The sequence below is a fragment of the Mobula hypostoma genome, chromosome 4 (genome assembly GCF_963921235.1).
Source record: "Mobula hypostoma chromosome 4, sMobHyp1.1, whole genome shotgun sequence".
Taxonomy (NCBI): Eukaryota; Metazoa; Chordata; class Chondrichthyes; order Myliobatiformes; family Myliobatidae; genus Mobula; species Mobula hypostoma.
Genome location: NC_086100.1, coordinates 150,107,228 through 150,119,974, shown reverse-complemented (window position 1 = coordinate 150,119,974; position 12,747 = coordinate 150,107,228).

Sequence of the window (12,747 nt, the reverse complement as noted above, 5' to 3'; positions counted from 1 at the left end):
AGTCATCCGAAAACTTCTGAAGATGACAAGACTCTGTGCAGTAGTTGAAGTCCGAGGTGTAAGTGGTGAAGAGAAAGGGAGACAAGACAGTCCCCTGTGGAGCTCCAGTGCTGCTGATCACTCTGTCAGACACACAGTGTTGCAAGCACACATACTGTGGTCTGCCAGTCAGGTAATCAAGAATCCATGATACCAGGGAAGCATCCACCTGCATCGCTGTCAGCTTCTCCCCCAGCAGAGCAGGGCGGATGGTGTTGAACGCACTGGAGAGGTCAAAAAACATGACCCTCACAGTGCTCGCTGGCTTGTCCAGGTGGGCGTAGACACAGTCAGCAGGTAGACGATGGCATCCTCAACTCCTAGTCGGGGCTGGTAGGTGAACTGGAGGGGATCTAAGTGTGGCCTGACCAGAGGCCAGAGCAGCTCCAGAACAAGTCTCTCCAGGGTCTTCATGATGTGGGAGGTCAATGCCACCGGTCTGTAGTCATTGAGGCCGCTGGGGCACGGCGTCTTCGGCACAGGGACGAGGCAGGACGTCTTCCACAGCACAGGAACCCTCCGGAGCCTCTGGCTCAGGTTGAATACATGGCGAAGTACTCCACATAGCTGAGGGGCACAGGCTTTGAGCATCCTGGTACTGACACCATCCGGTCCTGCAGCCTTGCTTGCGTTGAGACGTTTCAGCTGTCTTCTCACCTGTTCAGCTGTGAAGCCCACCGTGGTGGTTTCGTGTGGGGAAGGGGTATAGTCATGAGTGCAGGGTGGGGGACTGTGAGGAGGGGTAGGAGGGGAGAGTGGAATATGTGTTGGTTGGGGGCTGTGTGGGATGGGCAGGGGCCACAATGAACAGGTTAAGTTCATTGGCCCTGTCCACACTGCCTTCCGCTCCTCTGTTGCTAGTTTGCCGGAACCCAGTGATGGTCCTCATCCCCATCCAGACCTCTCTCATGTTGTTCTGCTGGAGTTTCCACTCAAGTTTCCTCCTGTACCTGTCTTTAGCCTCCCTGATCCTGGCTTATGCCTTTGGCACCTGGACTATGCCTTTTCCCACCCTGTTACTTGTAAAAACACCATTCCCTTCTGTCAATTCCTCCATCTCCGCCACAACTGCTCTCAGTATGAGGCTTTTTATTCAAAATGAAGATGTCCTCCTTTTTCAAAGAAAGGGGCTTCTCTTCCTCCACCATCAACATTGCCCTCAACCGCATCTCTTCCATTTCAACATGTCTGCTCTTACCCCATCCTCCCACCACCCTACTAGGGATAGGGTTCCTCTTATCGTCACCTACCACCCCACCAGCCTCCCCATCCAGCTCATAATTCTTCAGAGCTTCCACCATCTCCAACTGGATCCCACCCCCAAACATATCTTTCCCTCCACTCCAATTTCTGCTTTCCACAGGGATCACTCCCTATACGACTCCCTTGTCCATTTGTCCCTCCCCACTGGTCTCCCTCCTGTCATTTACCCTTGCAAGCGGAACAAGTACTACACCTGCCCCTACAATTCATCTCTCACTACCAATCAGAGCCTCAAATAGTCCTTCCAGCTGAGGCGACACTTCACCTGTGAGTCTGTTGGGGTCATATACCGTGTCTGGTACTCCCAGTGTGGCCTCCTGTTTATTGGTGAGACCCAGTGTAGATTGGGAGACCATTTCACTGAGCACCATCAGCCAGAAGCAGCAGCATTTTCCAGCGGCCACCATTTTAATTCCACTTCCCAATCCCATTCTGATATGTCAATCCATGGATCTCCTCTACTGTCGCGATGAGGCCACACTCAGGTTGGAGAAAAAACAACTTGTGTTCTGTTTGGGTAGCCTCCAACCTGATGACACATACATCGATTTCTTGAACTTCTTGTAATGCTCCCCCCACCCACCTCTCCTTCACCATTCCCCATCTGTTTTTTCTCTCTCACCTCATCTCCTTGCCTGTCCATTGCCTCCCTCTGGTGCTCCTCCCCATTTTCTTTCTTCCAAGGCCTTCTGTCTTCTTCTATCAGACTCCCCCTTCTCCAGTCCTGTATCTCCTTCACCAATCAACTTTTCAGCTCTGCTTCATCCCTCCCCATCCCGGTTTCAACTATCACCTTGTGTTTCTCTCTCCCCTTCCTTTTAAATCTACTCCTCATTTCTTTTCTCCGGTCCTGCTGAAGGGACTTCGTACTTTTTCCATAGATGCTAAGTTCCGCCAACATTTTGCTCAAGTTTGTTGATTACTGCGATTTAAGTCCAGCAAAATATCCTTTTTACATCACTTTCTGAAATCTTCTTAAAATAATAGTTGCTATTTGGCTCTCAGCACCTTTGTTTTTGCAGTTAAGAAATATTAATTTGTAATATATAATGGCACATGTGCTATAATAGTTGAATGTCAATTGCACCCTATGGAAAGATACTTTCTTCCAACATTATGCACATTTTGTTACAACTGACTCAGAATATTTTTTAAAAATAGTTTTCTTTTTGTTTTTTGACCAATAATTTTTTTCTCCTTTTTTTACTCTGTGGAAATTCTAGTCAATATGCTGGCCATGTCTATTCATTCTCTACTGGTCAGGTATGCTTTTCTCCAATAGTTGTGCAATACTACTCCACCAGAAGGAGTCATCGGATGCTATGAGTTTTCCTAAACCTGATCAATATTTTGCTTCTTTACAGCAATCTCTATTCAGACCAGGTATCTCAGCAGAGACTGCTAACTAGTGCATGTCTTAAATGAGCAGACTGATATTCACTAGGGCATTTAAAGCATTTATTTTCCTCTTATATCTTAAATCTTGTGGGGTAGAGAAATCCAATAACCTGAGAACAGCATAGTTTATGCCCATGATATGATGAGGGCTTTGAGTAGTGAAAACCGGCGGGAGTTTGGAGATTCGAAGAGAGAGGGAACCAGGGCTCAGAGTCAGCAGAGTGTTAAGGTTAGTATTGGGAGTGCTATTCCTCTTCCTCTCTGCTCCAGATTCACCTAAATGAATGCACAAAACCTACTTCGAGGCCAATTGGGAAGATTTTACAGAATGGAGATTCTGGCCTAACTAGACTTATCAGGGCCTTAAACATGTCCATTATTTGTATAGACGGAGGGGCCAAGGATAATTCAGATTTGTCCATGTGTTCTTATTTTGTTTCCTTTGTCCATGTGATAGGCAGCAGACTGTCTCACACCTGAAATACTAATGGTGTCTTCCCTCAGATCCAACCTAACTTGCTGAATTTTTAACCTCACAATTGTAGAGTCTACAATTTTTCTTTTTTTTTATATATATTTAGAAGATCCATTGCGGTGAGAGACTTTTCCCATCCAATGAGCCCATGGCACTCAATTATATCCGTGTGAGCAAAGAACCTACTGATCGATATGTCTTCACAATGTGGGAGGAAACTGGAGCATCTGGAGGAAACCCACATGGTCATGGGGAGAATGTACTGCGCAAAATCCTTATAGGAATTGAACTTGGGTTGCTGGCACTGTAATACGTTCTGCTAACTGCTACGCCACCATGCTGCATGTACAGTATACAATTACTAAAAAACATTCCACAAACTTAATTGGGCAGAAAACCTGTATGAAAACTGCACAATTGAATTTAAAGGCCAATATGCTTTATATTTTAATAAAACATCTTCCAAAATAGTAAAATCCTTTACTTCAGAATTCTCGTCCTCTTGCAAGACTGTCATGTTTGCATAATTCTTTCTTCTTTGCTCTTGATGACATTGGAGCCGGTGCTGTAACTTGTGTTCAAAGTTCTTGCCTTTAGGGATGCTAGTCATCAGAAGATAAAAGAATTACCAAATTTCAAAAATTCATTTCACAACATCTTTAGTTAAAAGGTCATTAATGCAAACCAGACATTATATTAGTTTGAATGGTACCTCTTATAATCCCAGGGCAAAGAGGTGGGGGAGGGGCATGGGGTGCTGCTGTGGAGGGGGAGGAGAAAAGGTTGCTGCAGGCTCTGAAGAACTGCAGGAGGTTAAAACTGCCAGCAGGATCTGTGGAAAGAGATCACAAGGTGCTAAAATGAACATGGAGGGACAAAGATGAATGGCAGTGAACTGAGGGAAGGCAACCTACTGAGAGCCAAAATTAATTAGTAACAAGAGTTGCAACAGGACAAATATAATGCCCTGGGAAATGTTTCACTGCTAGTGTGATGGTTTCTCTGTAGCAACATTATTTGGGTTATGACTAGAGATAACGGGGGCTTTGGAAATTGCGATGTCCAATGAGGGGAGGTTTTTCTTTCATGTATGCCCAACAGTGAGGGATTCGCGGGTTTTTGGTCAGCAGAAGATGGAGAGAGAAGATGCTGGAACAGAGAAGTCGTAGACTGCAGGACTGAGTTGATGTGGAATGGGGTCGGGAGTCAACGACACCTGGGGGAAATTGATGGAGAACAAACGGACGGGAAAATCGTGAGCTCCAACGTGCGCATTAGACTGTTCCATTAAAATGAGCCCTTTTCTGTTTGTTTTCTTTACTTAACCTCTAATCAAATTAAGAATTATAAAGCTAAATTGCTTAATTGCATATGATGTACTGTTTGTTATTTCTTGGTACTGATTTGTAACAGGGGAACACATCACACAGCATCCATCCAAACGAGATTTCACCAGTTTGGTGGGGGCAGAATTGTTTCCGTGCTGTAATTGTTTTATGGTTATATAGCAGTGACTGCCTTCCCCTGGACTAACGCAGCCCCCTGAATCTGGGGGCTACACAAAGGTTACATATATGAAGAGGTAAAGGGTACAGAGTATCTCTCTGCTGAAGTGAAGGACCAGTTAATTAAAGACCATAAGACCATAAGATATAGGAGCAGAATTAGGCTATTTGGCCCAAGGGTCTGCTCCCCTATTTCATCATGGCTGATCCAATTGTCCTCTCAGCTCCAATCTCCTGCCTTCTTCCTCTTGAGATGAATGCTAACATTGCATTTGCCTTCATCACCAGAGACTCGACCAACAAATTAACCTTTGGGGAATTCTGCACAAGGACTCCCAAGTCCCCGTTTCCCTCAGTTTTGTATTTTCTCTCCAATTAGAAAATAGTTAACCCTTTCATTTCTTCTACCAAAGTGCATGATCATAAACTTCCCAACACTGTATCCCATCTGCTATTTCTTTGTCCATTTTCCAAATCTGTCTAAGGTCTTCTGTAGCCTCTCTACCTCCTCAAAACTACCTGGTCTTCCACTTATCTTCATATCATCTGCAAACTTTACAATAACCTTTCCATCATCCAAATCATTGACATATTAGGTAAAAAGAATCAGTCTAAACACACACCCCAATGGAACACAACTAGTCACTGGCAGCCAACCAGAAAGGTTCCCTTTATTCCCACTCTTTGCTTCCTGGCAATCAGCCACAGCTTTACCCATGCTAGAGTCTTTCCTGTAACACCATGGGTTCATAACTTGTTAAGCAGCCTCATGTATGGCGCCTTGTAAGAGGCCTTCTGAAAACCCAAGTACATAACATCAACCAATTCTCCTTTGTCTATCCTCTTTGTTATTTCTTCAAAGAATTCCAACAGATTTTTCAGCCAAGATTTTCCTTTGAGGAAACCATGCTGACTATGGCCTATTTTATCATGAGCTTCCAAATATCCTGAGACCTCATCCTTAAATATCGACTCCAACATCTTCCTACCAACTGAGGTCAGACTAACAGGCCTATAGTTTGTTTTCTTTGGCCTCTCTTCCTTCTTGAAGACTGCAGTGACATTTGCAATTTTTTAGTCATCCAAACCATTCCAGAATCTACTGATTCTTGGAAGATCATTACTAATGCCTCCACAATCTCTTCAGCCATCTCTTTCAGAAACCTGGGGTATACATGGTCTTGTCCAGGTGACTTATCTATCTTCAGACCTTTCAGTTTCCCAATAATGTTCTTTCTACTAATGGTAACTTCACATATTTCATGACTCCTGAAACTTGAAACTTCCACCATAATGCTTGTGTCTTACACAGTGAAGGCTGATGCAAAACACTTATTCAGTTCATCTGCCATTTCCTTGTCCCCCATTACTACCTCTCCAGCATTGTATTCCAGTGATCCGATATCCACTCTCACCTCTCTTTTACACTTTATCTTTCTGAAGACACTTTTGGTATCCTATTTAATATTATTGGCTAGCTTACTTTCATATTCCATCTTTACCTTCTTAATGACTTTTTAGTTGCCTTCTGTTGGTTTTTAAAAGCTTCCCAATCCTCTAACTTCCCACTTTTTTTTTTGCTCTATTTTAACCATATAACGATTACAGCATGGAAACAAGCCATCTTGGCCCTTCTAGTCCATGCCGAACTCTTACTCTCACCTAGTCGCACTGACCTGTACTCAACCCTCAATTCCTTTCCTGTTCATATATCTATCCAATTTAATTTTAAACGACAACATCGAACCTGCTTCAACCACTTCTGCTGGAAGCCCGTTCCACATAGCTACCACTCTCTGAGTAAAGAAGTTCCCCCTCATGTTACCTCTAAACTTTTGCCCTTTAACTCTCAAGTCATGTCCTCTTGATTCTCAACTCATGTCCTCTTGTTACTATTGTCCTATTATATGACCTCTCTTTGGCTTTTATGTTGGCTTTGACTTCCTTTGTTACCCATGGTGGTGTCATCTTGCCTTTAGAATACTTCTTCCAGTTTGGAATGTATATATCATATGCTTTTTGAATTGCTTCCAGAAATTCTAGCCATTGCTACTCTGCCGTCACCCCTGCCAGTGTTCTTTTCCAATCTATTCTGGCAACTCCTCTCTCATGCCTCTGTAATTCTCTTTACCCTGCAATATTGATACATCTGACTTTAGCTTTGCTTCTCAAATTTCGAGGTGAATTTGATCATATTATAATCACTTTCCCCTAAGGGTTCTTTTACCTTAAACTCTCTAATCAATTCTGGTTCATTGCACAACACCCGATGCAGAATAGGTGATGCCTTAGTGGGCTCAACCACGAGTTGCTCTAAAAAGCCATCTCATAGGCATTCTAGAAATCCCACCCCCCTCCCCCCAGAATCCAGCACCAACCTGATTTTCCCAATCTACCTGCATATTGAAATCCCCCATGACTATTGTAGCAATGTCCTTTTGGCATGCATTTTCTATCTCCCGTTGTAATTTGTAGACAACATCCTTACTACTGTTTGTGGACCACATCCTTACTACTGTTTACTGTATACAAGTCCCGTCAGGGTCCTTTTAACCTTGAAGTTCCTTAGCTCTATGCAGAATGATCCAACACTTCCCAGCCCTATGTCACGCCTTTCTAATGATTTCATTTCAATTTTTACCAACAGAGGAATGCCACCCCTTTGCCTTACCGCCTGGCCTTTCGATACAATGTGTATCCTTGGACATTAAGCTCCCAGCTATAATCTTCTTTCAGCCATGATTCAGTGATGCCTACTACATCATGCATGCCAATCTGCAACTGTGTTACAAGTTCATCTACCTTATTCCATATAAATGTAATACCTTCAAACCTGTATTCACCCTTTTCAATTTTGTCCACCTTTTAAGTTGCTACTCATCCTACTGACTGCAATTTTGCCCTTGCAACAGCCTCTCCTCACTACACATTGCCTCTGTTTGTAAACCAGTGTTACGTACCCCGTAACTGGGTTGCCAAACCAGCAGAAATGGATCACTCAGTTGGAGTCTGGAGTACTAGAACTAAGAAAGTTTTATTAAAGAGACAAGCAACACAGTAATCGAAAGGATAATAAATGCAACAATTCAACAATGATAACCACACATGTGCACAGAATTAAGATAACAGCATCAATCAAGCTCTATCGTTGTCTAGGGGTTAAATGACCAATTTCAAAAGGACCCAAAGTTCAGTCCAGTTTGTAGTTCAGTTCGCAGTAATCGTTGCCATGGCGGTGGACAACGTGGGGGAAGAGAGAGATAGAATAGGAACAACTCATCATTCAGAACGGCTTCACTCACAGACCAGCAAGATGGCTCACAGACCAGCGAGATGGCTCACAAACAGCATTTGGGCGGGTCCTTGGTGATGTCACCTGAGGTCACCGACTGTGACCCCTCCTCCAGATGCGGTCGATCCTCTGCAGTGAACCCGGCACCCAGGCAAGGGCGGACACACACCGGGTTCCCGCTGATCGTACCTTTCCACCCTTGTCGTTGTCTGGGACTTCTCACCCACTCGTGAGAAGCGCACCGCTTCCAGGGTCTCGTTACCTCGGGTGGCGTGTGTGTCTGTCTTAGCGAACCTGTCCCTTTTTATCCCCCTGCTGGGGTATCGCCTGTCCATCACTTCAAACAGTTCAGGGCTCAAAGGGGGGAGCCGCTCCAGACAGCTCTTCCTCCCACATCCCTTCATTACACATCTCCAGACGCTGCTCCATTGTTCCTTATCTCTCCTTCCCCTGAGGGCAGGTGGCAGACCAACTGCTGATGCCACTGATGCTAGCCCAGGCCAGCAAACATCTTAATTTTATGTGTATTCTCGTAACACCAGCTACCTCGTCTTTACCACTATCATCCATCTTTCCTACAATACTTCTTGCATTGAAATATACGCAACTCAGAATCCTAGTCGCATCATGCTCAACCTTTTGCTTCCTAATTTTGTCTGAGGTTTTACCAACATCTTAAAGGAAGAGACAATGATAGTGACAACTGAGAGGAGTGAAGATATGGTTGATCTTCTGAATGTTGATAAACACAGATGTTCCTAAGAATCATAGAGTAAAACAGCACAGAAACAGTCCTTTTGATCCACTGTGGCATTGTCAACCTGTCAACACTAATCCCATTTTCTAGTATATGGTCCTTGGCTTTCCATGTCTTGATGATTCAAGTACAAATCTAGACACTTCTCAAACACTGTGAGAGTCTCTTCTTTGGCATCCTCCTCAGGCGGTTATTAACTAATGATTTTTTTTATACAACTGATGCAATTTCCTTTTTTTTAAGTAAACCTGAAGTGACTGACAATTTTAAAATAAAGTTATTGTCTTCTTAACATCAGTTAAAGGAAACTAATAGTATTGTTCTGATCAACATATATTCCTCCATCAAAACCAATGGACACAGATGAACTGGCAATCTGTATCATTTGGAAAAGGAAAGGATTGCGGATGTTTGAATGAAGCATAGAAGTAGAATGGATTATTGATCCAAATGGCTTGTTACTACATCTTTTGTCCCAGATAATCCTTTCCAATTTGTAATTGGAGACTTTGCTTTAAACAAATTAGTTGAAAGGTATTTCTGTATAATGACAGCGATCACAGTTAAGTCCCTGGATAAGATCGAGACAAAAGATATCTATATTAAAATAAACTCTTCTCTTCCTTCAATTTGGGGTAAAATTTTAATACAATATTTGCATTATTCCCTTCAAAACGCATTTCCAGAGCAGGCTGGTCCTTATTCCTGGCAGAGAGACCATTTATGGCTTCCCACATTTAAATTTCACACTACCACAACTCTTGTTCCCAGCTAACTTTGTCTCTCATCTGGTTGTCCTCCCTCAGTTCATTGCCATGCATGCCCATCCCTCCCCATTCATTGTAACACCTTCGTATCTCTTTGCTCAGATCATGTTTCCAAAGAGCATGGAACATGTCAGTTTCATGTCAGAGAGGAACAGAGGATGTTCCCGACACACTGCTTATGGTACACTTACCACGGGAATGCTGATAGCAAGATAGCCCATATAGGATATTGGGCATCCTATGGCTAGATCCTCCAAGCCTTATACTAATAAATTAATAAATCCTCTGGGTCCAGAACATGGACAAGGCAGGATATTCATGGAAGACGCATGTTCAGTAAAATTTTCTATAAGCAAATAAAGCTCTATATGCACGGTAGAGCTCCAATATGGATGTTAATATTCATTTGTCATAAAGCATTGAAGTGTAGAAGCAGGGCCTTTGGTCTACCACACCCACGCTAACTTTTGTCTGATATCACTTTGTGTTCACTCAATCTTCCTTCTTACTTTGAAACTTAGTTATTCCGTTTTTTTTCTATATTTAAGGGGATAGCCCATCCACCTGAAATGTTAATCTCTATATTTCTCTCTACATACTTGCTGCATCATCTCTTGAATATTTCCCACATTCTACATTTAGTTTGGATATTAAGGAGCCTACAGTTGAGGGATGAGGGAAGAGGCCAATTAACCTGAATGCCTCTGAGATGTCACAAAGAATGGAGTAATGATTGAAAGTCAAAATAAATGCAAGTGTTCAAAATCTGAAGGGAAAGTAAAAAATAAAGAAAGTACTTAGCAGATCAGACAGCATCTGTGAAAAGAAAAATGGAATTAATGTTTCAGTTCAAAGACTCTATATCAAAACCTGCATCAGGAAGGAGGTACAAGAGTCTGAGGATGCACACTCAACAGTGAAGGGATGACTTCTCTGAGTCAGAGTCAGTATCAGAATGGGGTTTAATGTCACTGGCATATATCATTCCCCTTTGCCGTCAAATTTGTGAATGGTCCATCACTACCTTCACTAATTTACTCTCCTTTTGCACTATTTATATAATTTTATTTATTACTTATTGCAACTTAGTGATTTTTATGTATTGAACTGCACTGCTTCCATAAAACAACAAACTTCACCACATATGTCGGTGACATATAACCTGATTCCGATTCTGATTCAGAGACAAAGGAATTGAGAAAATAAATGAAATGCACTGTTGGGTAGGAGAAGCACAGATATGACAACTGCGGAGATCTGAAACATAACACTGCTTTTCTTTCCACAGATACTGTCTCATCTGCTGTGTGTTTCCTGTACTTTCAATTTTTATTACCACCTTCTGGCATCTGCATCTTTTGGTTTTCATTTACTTGCTATAAATGTGTGTCACTAATCTATCCCATGAGATGGAGACAGAGAAATCCCAAAAAAGGAGGAAAGAATTAGAGATAAACTCTCTGTAAGTGAGAGGAAGGTGGAAAATAGGAGTAAAGTGGTGACAATTTTGAGCTCTGCATGAGTTGAGGAAGATTTGGTAATGTATGAGAAACAGTGTTGAGGGAGGGAGTTTGAATAAAATTAAAATAAACACGATTCCACAGTAGAATGGAGCAATGAGTTATACACCAGCATTTGCAGGGTCTTACTGCCCAATTTGGATCTTAAAGTGAATTCAGACCTGGGATTTTGGCTTGGTTTGCATTCAAGGTACAATGTCCAGTACAGTGCAACAATACTTTTGATAGCTTGATGAAATTAATATCGCACATTAACATCAAATGATACATTTACTTTCAGAGTGAAAATAGCTTTTAAAACTTGACTCTTCCCAGATATGTTTGAGCAACTTACATTAGCTTTTTTGCTTTTCCTTCTTCAGCTTTTCCTTCAGTATTCTCTTCTGTAAAGGTGTTTGTTGCATCTTCATTCTTCTATGTTCATAATGTAAAGACAGAAGAATTAATTTACTGTAATTGTTTAATGAAACTGAAGAAATTACCTTCTCATTTGTGATTCCTGCTGAAATTTCATGAAAGATCATCCTAAAAAATAACAGAACATTTTAATAATAAAGTTTACTTCCAACTCAACACAAAGCTAGATGAGGATTGAACCAAGCTCACTGCACCAGAAGCGAGGGTTATTACAGAATGATCAGAATCAGGGTTATTATCACAGATAAGATGTGAAATTTGTTGTTTTGCAGTAGCATTACAATGCAAACCCACAAACAGATAGTTTATTGATCCCAAAGGAAATTACAGTGTCACAGTAGCCTTAAAAGTGCACAGCTATACAAATATTAGAAAAGAAAGAAAAGTAAGTTACCTTAAAAATAAGATGTATATTATTTACAAGTCTTTCTTTTGAACAGATTTGGGGACCTTTTATTCGATACTTTCATTTTATGTAATACATACCCTTCTTGTTTTTTTTCACTGTTTTTAAAGGAGGTCGGGATTGAGGACGTGATTTTAAGTTTAACTCTGTTTGGTTTCAAGTTAGCCCATTGCTTTGCTTTGCTTTTAGTTAGTTGCACGGTGGGTTTTTTTTTGGGGTTTTTTTTTCTTTTTTTTTCCATTGATATATATATAAAATTTAGTATACTATTATGTTATCTTGGTTTTTTATGTTTAAATTACATTGTTTGTAGTATTTTTTTTGGTATTGATACCTTCTGGAATTCTATTATATTTTAACATTGTATTAATGTTTATATGGTTTACCTTTTTGTATACTTATTCAATAAAAAGATTTAAAAACAAGTCAAAGATTACAAGGTCGCTTGTAATAGAAAAAAGTTACTATAAATTACAAAATAAATAAATAGTGCAAAAATAAAGGAATAGTGAGTTCATGGACTGTTTCTGAACTGTTGATATAGGCCTTCAGGCTTCTGTATTTCACTGCTGTGCCATTGGCCAACATATTGCCTGTAATATTAGTGTTTGTAAACATCTGCAATGTAGCTGATTTACACATCTTTTTTCCCTCGTAACTAGCTACCCTATTATCTCTTATGCTGCCTCAACATCAAACCCATTAAACTCCTGGCAGAACTTATGGGCAAACAATGGAAAAGACATTTTTAGTGTTGGATCTGAGTTCAGGTGGAAACCTCCGCCCAAATGAACCCACTGCTAGAAGAATACTTTCCCAAGTATTTATATTGTGGTACTTGCATTACTTCCACTGGTGTTTTATGGATTGACTGGAAGTCTATGCAATAAATCATCATCATTATGCGC